At 47.5% G+C, this 10,277-nt stretch overlaps 1 long non-coding RNA gene across 1 annotated transcript; it reads right to left on the bottom strand.

Moving 5' to 3' along the window:
- Positions 1-844: 844 nt before the first annotated feature.
- LOC139803504 (uncharacterized) lies at positions 845-6,337 on the bottom strand. Its single transcript, XR_011729026.1, has 6 exons — positions 6,213-6,337; positions 6,031-6,116; positions 2,875-3,115; positions 2,678-2,732; positions 1,983-2,095; positions 845-1,129 (listed from the first exon to the last, which is right to left on the bottom strand). It is a non-coding gene; the product is annotated as an uncharacterized lncRNA (long non-coding RNA).
- Positions 6,338-10,277: the final 3,940 nt, after the last annotated feature.

The raw sequence follows: 10,277 nt of genomic DNA on the forward strand, positions 1-10,277 counted from the left end.
AAGTCACACCTCCAGTACAGGGTTTAATTTCCATGTTCATGGAAAGCAGGCAGAGAAATGGAGTGGCAAAGCAATCCATAAGGCAGAGTGCTTCTCCTCATCTTCTTTCAGAGGGTTTTATTCAGCTCAGGATTTCTGAATAATACAGTGATGAATGAAATACCTGGGAGCAGAGTGAAGCAGTGTTATTTATGGAGAGCAGGGGAAGCATCCCATTTCGTAGCACACAGAATTTTGAGATTAAAAGGAGATTCCCCTCTGATCATTTCAGTTCATCCCAAACTTCAAAAAAAAAGTTTTGTGTAAAAGTAGCATTGGCTTGGTCTTCCCTCATGTCTTCCAGCCATCCATCCCTTTGTAAAGTCAAGGACTGGAAGATGATAGCTCCTCAGTCTTCCTCTCCCCTAAAAATATTCAGTCATCAGTGAGGCTTAATTGTCCATAAAATCACACTCCACCATATTTATAACTAAACTGAGCAAAGAACCAGCCTTTATCACAGCTCAGTAGTTTGGTGAGCCCTGGTACCTTCGTTTCTGTCATAAATCCATAGAGAATTTGCCCTGTGGCTGCAAGGGTGCTGTGGTTGGGGTGGGTATTTGCCTTTCAAAACTCCCCAACTGATTCCAGATTCATTGGGACCCCTGGAAACCTTCTAAAAATTTGAGCTGGGTGATGCCAGCTGATTTTGGTGGCACAAACCTTGGTACCTTGCTGAATTGGGGCCCCCAACCTGGCAGCTCTTTATTTGGAAAGCACCTCATGCTTGCAAAGCTTGGGCTGAGAAACCTTTTTTGTTGTTACTGTTGTTGAAAGTGGTTTGTTTGCTAGTAAATTCACAACCTGGCTGAGATTGCCCATTTGTGTTGTTAGTTACAAAGATAACTGAGGATTAAAATGCTGACAAGTGTGCAGAGAGGAAAATGATTTGGTCACCTCTCAGAGATCCGGCATCAGCCCCACATCCCTGGATGCTCCCAGGCAATTCCTGCTTTCCTCCCAGAGCTTCTGACAAATGGGCCTGCTGCTCTTCTGCTTTGAATTGTCAGATGCAAAAGTTGCCTTGAGAAGTGGTTTCCCTCCTTTGTCCTTTCTTTTAGCTTTTCTTTGATCAGTCTGGAGTATTCCCCTGGGGAAAAATCCAAGTATTTTTGCAGCATGAAGTTTCCCCAAGGCTTGTAGGAAACAGTAGGGTGAGAGGGGGCTTATGAAATAGGATTTATCCTAAAAATACCCCGAAGGACTTTAAGAATATCTTGAATTCAAGAGTTTTACACGTGTGGGGTCAGGTCTGGTTGAGCAGGGGTTTACTGGTATTCCCCCCAGCTGTGCCAAGAGCCCATTAGGGGGGGGGAAGGAGCTCTCCTTGGGGCCAGCCATGGCCTTCCCTCTGCCACCTCCAACTCTTGTAAAAACAAACACAGGCTCCCTAAGTGCAATTAGCATCTGAGGAATGCCAAGAGAGGGAGATTAATCATTCATAAACTAAACAAATACTGTCCTGATCCCATTAGCCAATAGACAGTCCCTCCCGTTAATTTACTTCTGTTTGAGGTGTATCTATTAACCCCTCTTAATCAGCTATTATTCTAGTTAAACTCTTAGCTGGGCTTGGTTATCAGAGGAAGGTACCCTTCTGACATAAGATCAAATTAAGATTATGGAAGAAACTTCTCAGGAATGAAGAGCCTTGCATTCATAATTGAGTTATAACCTAATTAAAAAAAAAAAGAGGGACACTTCCCAGGGAGGGCTCTGCCAGCGCTGCTTCTCCTGAGCATCCTCTTCCCTCCTCTGAGGTCCCTCTGCTGAATTTTGTCAGCTTAAACTCAACCAGACAGGTGTCATCATCATCTGCCTTAATGTACTCACCCCCTGACACGCTCAGCTCTTCCCCATGTCTTCCTTTGTACCTGTGACAGAGTCGAAAATCTAATTTTTTCTTAAAATGTCAGAGAGGCACCTGAAGTTAATGTACTTACCAGTTTGCAGCCCTCCGTTTCAAGTCAATTACTGGTGGGGGATTTGCATGCCCTGGCAGCCTGGCTGCCTGCTGTGGGACAGGTTCCCCTTGCTGCCTCATTTAGGGAGGATGCTGTCCAGGGAAAAATGAGTATTTTAGCTTAGTGGGGGCAGTGGATGACATCTTCAGGTTTCTGAGGTCATCTTCAGTGAGCAGCAGTGGTTCTGCCCTCATCCCTGAGCAGGAGGCTGCTGGGATAAACTGGGATAAAGTGGGAGAAGTGTGTGTCCTGGGTCTGCTGCTGGGATCTGGGGTGCTGGCACTTGTAGGACTGATGGAGCAGCCAGGCTGAGCAGAGCAGGAGCATCTCCTACCTTGGGATCTCAGCATTTAATGCCATGAGGGAATACCCATGGAGTGAGGGGCCCTTCCTGGTAGCCTGGGGGGCCAGCTCTCCTCAAGGTTGGCATCACTTATTCACCCTGGAAGTGAAAAATGAGAGGAAAATGTTAGCTCCTGGGTCAGCACAGAGGCATTGCTCACCCAGCACCCAAGTTTTCAGCTTTTGGGTGGATAGCAGAGCTGGCTTTGCCTCTGGGGGCAGCCCCAAAGGAGCTGGATCCTGGGGTTGAGCAAGGAACACAGGCTGTGCCTGTGGAGGCAAGGAAATCTGGACAAGTAACAAGGAATTTTGACAAAATGACTCATTCCTACCTTAAAAACCAGAACAGCTCACATAAATTTCATTTCCCTCCAAGCCGGACCCAAACTGTAAGAAAAATTTGCAACTTAAGCCTGAAAATCTTGGTGCCCATCATCTCTGTTGTCATCCTGGTGCCTCCACACCTGGGACCATTTCCAGGAGGGCTCCAGGCAATGACCCCCAACCAGGGAAAGGAGGAAAGTCTCACCTGAGCCCCCCAGCTCCCAATTAGCACAAGGTAAATAACTCTCATTTTCCCCCTCTTGCTTCTTGGGCTGTGATGGCTGCTGAGGCTTGTGAGAGGAGAGCCCTCCCTGGTGCTTCAGTGCATAAATACTGCATCACCAGGGAGTCACTTGGATAAATTTAGGAGCTGCTTGAACTTTGCTTTCAGGCGCCTGCGTGTTGCTGTCCCTTGGAGTTGCCTGATGTGTTTGTCACAGCCCAACCTGCAGTTCATTAGAGGTACAGAGGCAGCTAATTATTCCCAGAAAAGGCAGTAGAATTTTATGAATTATGCATAAAAATATTAACTAACTGCAAAGTTCCCAGATCTATGAGGAGGCTGCAGGGCAAATGCTTCCCTGCTTGAGGGCTATGTACAAGCAGGAAACAAATAATATCTCTATTTAACCCAGTGCTGTGGGCAGGGGGGCTGCATGCTGAGGACAAAAGCATCTGGGGAGCATTTTTTGGAGATGGGGGGTCCCCTCCCAATGCTCAGGAGCTGCCAGGCACTTCAGTGCCCCAGCTTGGAGTTTGCAGTGAAGCCCCCAGCAATGGAGCATCGAACTCTATGCCAAGCAACCCTGAGAAGGTCTGTGCTGAATTTCATGGATATTGGCCCAAACATTGCCTTTTTCCAGCAGCTCTCCCAGGTGCAAGAAGGAAAACCTTGCAGCCCCATGCAACCCCCCCCTGTAAGGGTGCTGGGGAAGCCCTCCCAGAGACACCACAGGGCTGGTGCTCCAGGATTTGATCCATGGATGCTCATTTCAAAGATGCAGATCAGCAGCAGTGGTCCTCCTGCTCTGACAGATATTCATTTCAGAGTTCACCAGCGTGCTTTGGAGACATAAAAATCAATAGAACAGAGGGAACAATAAAGTTTCATTGTTCAGTAATGAGGTAGACAGCATCTATCACAAAGTCTGAAAGTGCTGCTCACTGCAGGATTCTTCTTCGCTGTCTCCTCCTGGCTGGAGATAAAGAGCTTCTGGCACTGGAACTGGACTTGAGCTAAAGAAGAGCTGGATTGAGCTGGGAGAAATCTGAATTCTGGAAGATGAGCATCCCACCAAGACCAGACTTCACCACTTCTGACTGTAGGAGGGATTGTAGTAGCAGCATCCCAGCACTTCCAACTCAAGAGCTTGTGGTGGTTGCTGAGTCCCAGAGCTTGACCTCCAAAGGCTCCAGGAGTTCGTGCAGTCCTTGAGTCTTTTCCCTACAGGCTGAAGGAGTGGGTGAGGATGGCCCCATCATCACTGCAGCGTGACAGTCAGCTCTGTCCATGCCTGGTGCCAAGGGACTGGGAAGGGTGGGAAGCTGTGGCTGTCTGGGGAGAAGGGAGGACATCAGAGGAGCCACCTCAAACCCATCAGCTCTAAGGATGGTAATGCAAGGGATGAAAATTTAAAACCATTTTTGAGCAAAAAAGAGATGGGGGGAAAGGGTGATGTTTGCAGAGTGGTGATGGAGGGCTGGCTGGAGACTGGGAGGCTCAGAGAGGGAGAAAAACCTGAGACAGGTCAGCAGTGGTGCTGGACCAGCTGCCTGCAAAGGGATGGTGAAGGAAACACAGAGAAAATGAACAGACTCAAGACTGACAGCAGAAACTGAATTTGTCCTGAGATGCAAAACCCCGGGTGCTGATGCAGAAGTCTCCACTTGACATCATTTGAGGTCCATGGGATGTCTGAGTGGTATTTTGGGACCCAGTGGGAGGCTGGGACAGCAAGGCAGGCTCAGGCTCTCAGCCCCTGTGGGTCCCGCAGTGCCTCCCATCTTCAGAAAAATGTTTTCTTCCTTAGATCCACAGCAGCTTTTAAAAAACAAGTTATGCTTCTTTTAGTATTAATTTAGAATAACTTTAAATCACCTCTTTGGGGGGGGGGGTCTTTCCTCCCCCCAGCCCCCTACTTTTTCTGCTGAAGAAGGGGAAAGGAGCTGCTGGCTGTGTGGAATCGTTTGTGCTTTATCCCAAAAAACCTTTAAAACCTGAGACAAGGCACATGCTGCAACACCCAAGGGAACCCAGGCTTGCCTCTTCCCAGTGCCCAACTCCCTTGTACTGTCACGCTAGCAGGAAGAAATATGCAGTCACCCTTGCTGCATATTCTGGCAGAGTTATTGTCAACTTATTATTTTTTGACTCCAAGCCAAAGATGAAGGGCATTTGCATCTTGCAATTTTGCTGTTTGCTTGTCTTGCTTATGTTGCTGGAAATGACCTACAAGGAGTCAACAGCAGGCAGCTAGGACAACATGGGAGTGGAAAAAGATGAAGCTGGGAAGTTCATCTCTCACCCTAAAGCATCCCACAATATTTACTCGGCGGGAAGGGAGCAATTAAGAAGAGCATGGATGTTTCTTTTATGGATTTATTCCAGATTTGCAGGGGGTTCTGTCATAAGAAAGCACAAATGGGATTTGGATTCCTCTCTGAAAAAAAAAAAATTAAAAAAAATCTACAATTAAAAGAAATACAGCACCCAGATGCTACACTTGTACCTGGAGGTGGCTCTCATTAACAGCCATGCAGTCAATGCAGAGAGAGGAGCCACCTCACTCACCTCTCCTTTGTTTTATGTTCTCTTAACAAAATTATTTTGCATTTTAAACTCTGAGGCTACTTTACTGGAGGGCAGCAGAATTTACATAGATGTGATAATGAAACTGCACAAATGTCATTTACTGGAAGTCTCACTGTGTCACGTAACAAAGAAAAGGTGAGGATTTATATGAAATTCTGCCTCTCACCCCTCGCCCCCCCAAAAAAAAAGAAAAAGTCCTGAGAATATCTTCTTAAAGTCAGTTTTGCATAATTGCTCTGTACATCTGACAGGGCTGGAATATACTTTTTCTTTTAGGTGTCAAAGCCTCAGCATTGACTGGGGGAGCCGTGTGCTCTGCAGTCTTTGGTGCAATGCCTGGTGCATTACGCTCACATGGTGAGACACCTCCTCAGTGCTTATGAAATGGTTAATTTTCAAAGATAAGAAGAGTTGCTGTACAGCAATCAAATGGAAGCTAACGCACACCTAAGACTGCAGGCAGCAGCTCTCTGAGCTGTGAAGAGGGAAAAGACATAAAAGAAAACCTGAATTTTAGCGATGTGAAGAAAATGCCCTCCGTCCACACACCTCTCTGCTCTGATGACAGTAAAACTTTACACACAGGGCTGTGTTGGGCCACGCTCTTCCAAGCCTGATCACAGGCACCACAGCACCTGCAAAAGAAAGAGGAAAAAAAAAAAAAAAAAAAAAAAGAGGAGGGAAAAAACCCCCAAACCACTGGCTTTGCAAAGAGGGGGCTCCCGTCTCACCTGTCTCTTTCACGGGAACAATCTTATCAAAGTCCCTGGGGTTATTTGCCTGCATGCAGGCAGCAGGACTTGATGGAGGAGGAGAGCAATCAGGACAGGCAGCCTGCAAATAGCCCGGGTGCAGGACGTATCAGGACCCAGCCTTGTCTCACTGCACAATTTGAATGCAATTGGAGCCCCTGGTACGGGTGCACAGCACCTATAACGTCATTTACTCTGTTGGGTTTAGGTGCTCTGCTGAAAGCAAAAGCAGAATCCAAGCCTTGCAAACACTCTAACCCCCTGGTACCAGCAAATCTCTCCTTGAAATGTCTTCCCTCATCAAAGGCTCGTTGCCAAGTGGCTATGGTTGTCCCCTCCTGCCAAAGCCACTGATGTCTTGGTGACCTGTCTCTCAAGGTCACAGTTTTATGAACTTGGCAAATGAATTTCTTACTCCTTTTAACCACCCTTCTAGGTGAAACCCCTGGAAGAGAGCCTTACACTGAGGCTGCCTTTTGGGCTTGATCTGGAGGATTTTTCAGGTTGGATCACTTTGCTCAAGGTGTAGTGTTCTTGCTGGGTAGCATCTTACTGGGTCACATCATTTCCAGGGCAGGTTCCATCCTCTGTTCCAGGTCTGAAAATAACTGGGAGCAGCATGGAGTGAGAGACTGCTAAACAAGGCTCTCACACTTAATTTTCCTCAGGCAAAATAAAATAAAAGAGAAAAGTTCACGTAGTTTGTAATTACCAAGCACAACATCCAGAGAGCTGCTTGGGTAGATCCCCCCGGCCACTGTGGAGGTTAAAGACCTCCATGGGAGGCACAGCCAAAGTACTCTTAGTCCTCTTCTTCTGCAAATAACTCTGTTTCCTCCACGACTGTTTCTTTCTGAGGTGAGAAATTATCAACTGGAGAGAGAAAGCTGCTGTAGTGTGAAGCAAGGCCAAGCTCCAAAGGGCAGGAGGGATTCCTTCCACCCCCTGCACCTCCCCTGCTGATGTCAACCAATGCCCCCTGCAGCTAAACTGCTTCTAAAGACAGGCAAGCCCCAAAAGGGGGACAAAAGTGAGGGCACCCAATGTGTTTGGCTCCTTTGGAGTCAATAAGAAGCAAAAATGACTGTTCCACTCAAGGGCAAGGGATGCTGAGGCATCCCAAAGGCTGAAGCTGCTTTACATTCCCTGTATGCAGCCAGAGCTGTCTCCAAAGGGTGTCCCACCCCCCTGCTGCTGACAGCATGGTCACACAGGGGTCACTGGAAAACACAGCCTCTGCAAGTGCCCCTTCCAAAAATAGTGAGGCAGAGGGAGTTCCAGTTGCACACAGGAGAGAAGTCCCTGGGTGGCTCCTGGGGGGAGAGGGACCCGGGCTGGCTTTGCAGGCAGCCCCTGGATGCCCATCACTGACTCAGCAACTCCAGACAGCATAAAAAAAAATTATTCCAGGAGGTTAAATTGATTGCCAAGGAGGTCCTACAAACTTGACAGCCTCTGAGCAGCTCAACTTCATTTAAGCTATTTCAAGGCAATTCCAGGAGGGCAAAGAGGAGAGCGGCACAGGGAGCCACCGCCCGCCAGCCTGCTCTTAAAGAGCACAGCTGCATTTTCCCAGGTCGTTTCATTTTCTACTTCTTCTTTGAGGGATAAAATTTCTTGTAGATAAGAAACTTTTTATTTTATTCCTTTTTTTTTTTTTTTTTTTTTCTTCTTAATGCACGGGGGGTAGTAGAGCAGAGCAGGAGCTCTGCATTGACGAGGCAGGAGCATCACTGGGTGACTGCGTTTCAGACCCCATCAGGAGATCCCAGCAGTGCTACTCTGAACTATTGCACTGTTGGATACCAAACAAATTACCTGAGTGGCTGCTCTGAGGCACTTGGGCTGTAGAGGAAGCAGATGATGTACTATTTGCCAGATATTTTCATAAGTAAGAGATAAGAGAGGCTGGAGGAGGGCAGATCGATGCCTTTTTTAGATCTATGGTGCTTGAGGCATCTGTCAATGCTGGAGAGTAAATATTTACTTTCCAACATAAAGTCCATATAATCACTTTTCTATCAGTCACTTGCTGCTTCTGTTTCTTACTACAATGTTGATATTTGCATTAGCTACTTAGCACTGCCTATAAGATTCATACACTTGTCAGCTGCACTCAGACTGCAGCTGAAAATCCCTGGGTCCTGTCCCACAGCTGCTGCTGTTGCTGGTGGCCACTGAACAAAAAAATTAAGATGTTTCCCCCAGAAAGAGCAGACAGAGATAAAGACTGAGGTATGGCCTGAAGGTTATGATAATAGGCTCTGCTGTGCTCTTTAAACTGAGTCCCATCAGATCCACAGTGTGCAGATGTAGGCAAGGGACAGAAAACAAGACAGAGTGAGGAAAACTGGAATTTGGAGAAAGAAAGTGTTCTGAAGCCCTTTTTATTGATGGGGAAACAGAGGCACAGAAGTAGTGACCTTGCTCAAGGTCAGATGCAGAATTTTGTCAGTGGATCAGGAGCTGAACCCAGATCTAGAAACTGGAGTAAAAGGCTCAGTAAAAGGCCATGGGATGATTTCTGCTCCTTGCACGTTCAGAACTGGCAGGAATCACTTGTGCAAATGCATAAATGCAGATGGAGAAGCGAAGTTGTTTGACCTGAGCAATACCCAGAGCTCAATGCAGTTCTGGTGTGGATGGGGAGAGGGAACTGCATTGGGCACTGAAGGGACATTGTTGTAGCTGCGTGTCACTACTGAAAAGAAAAGCCAAGCCAAAAGCTTCAGAAATGACCTCAGATACCATGCAAAAAGTCTTGAACAGGAGCTGCCATGTCAAGCATCAGGTGTGGCTCAGATGTCTTTGCAAGTGCAGGGAAGCCCAAGAACTGGGGGCAAGCTGGGGGCAGCTGGAGCAGTGAGGTGGCACAGGTGTCCCCCCAGTTACCCCCAACCCATGGGACATCACCTTTCCATTCCTGTGCAAAGGTTTCTCCCCAGCATTTGGAATAGATCAAGTGACCCTTGGTGTCTGGTGTTTTTTCAGTACAGGGTTTTGCTCTGGCAGAGCAGCAGCGTTTGCACCAGCTCTGGAAGCCTCTGGTGCAAGATGTATGAGGTCACATCATACATGTGTGCCTCAAGGCTTTTTCTCCTCATTTTTGACATCACAGAGGAGAGGTGGAGCTGTGGGCTGGAAGGAGGGTGCTGCTGGGGAAGCCCCAGCACAGCTCTGCCTTGCTCACTGCCACCCTGCAGGGCTCAGTGCCCGGGGAGCTCCCGCAGCATCACCCGGACAGCGGGGCTGGGGATCTGGGAGAGGCAAAACCCTGCCCAGGCTGAAGGGTGAGACCAGTTCTCGAACTTGTGGGAAAAAAAAAAAACCCAAAACCTCAGCCAAACAAATAAACATAGTTTATGGCTTAAGAAGGCCCCACATTAAGCTTTGCTGGGACATTAATCTCAGCTTGCGTTTTGCCTGGCGGACGGAACACTAAAGGCCAGGTTCTGGCAGACTTATTCCTGCTTTCTCCCACCTTTATTAGCACTAATTCAAACTGATGGAGCTCTTCAGACAAAAAAGCTGCTTCTCGGTGTGCAGGTGGCAGGGGGTGGCCTGAGGATCAGCCTTTCATGCCTGCCCACTGCTCTCCTCTCTTCCCTCTGGCCCCCCACCCCTTCCTGCGGCAAGTGGTCAGCGTTCTCACCGCCCCGCCGTGTTGACAAGCCTGAAATATCTCTGCTTCACTGCCTCTGCTCTTGGAAGTCTTTTGCTGCTCTCTCACCTCTCCATGAGAGAGACACATTCATCTGTCAGCTTATCGGAAGAATTTCCAACAATCTGTGGCAACGCTACAAGTCTCAATCTTGCTGTAAGTACCTAAAGCCAATTAGCATACAAGTGCACCAGTGGCCTCAGGGCCTTTTTTTCCTACATTATCTTTCTTTTTTTTTTTTTTTTTCCTTTCTTTTTTTTTCCTTCCTTTTTTTTTCTTCCCCTCCTTTTTTTTTATCTTTTTTTTTTCTTTTTTTTTTCTTTTTTTTTCTCCCAGGTCTGATGGCAAATAGAAGCACACAGCAGCATCTGCCCAGCACAGAT

This window comes from Heliangelus exortis, chromosome 16 (genome assembly GCF_036169615.1).
Source record: "Heliangelus exortis chromosome 16, bHelExo1.hap1, whole genome shotgun sequence".
NCBI classification, from domain to species: Eukaryota; Metazoa; Chordata; class Aves; order Apodiformes; family Trochilidae; genus Heliangelus; species Heliangelus exortis.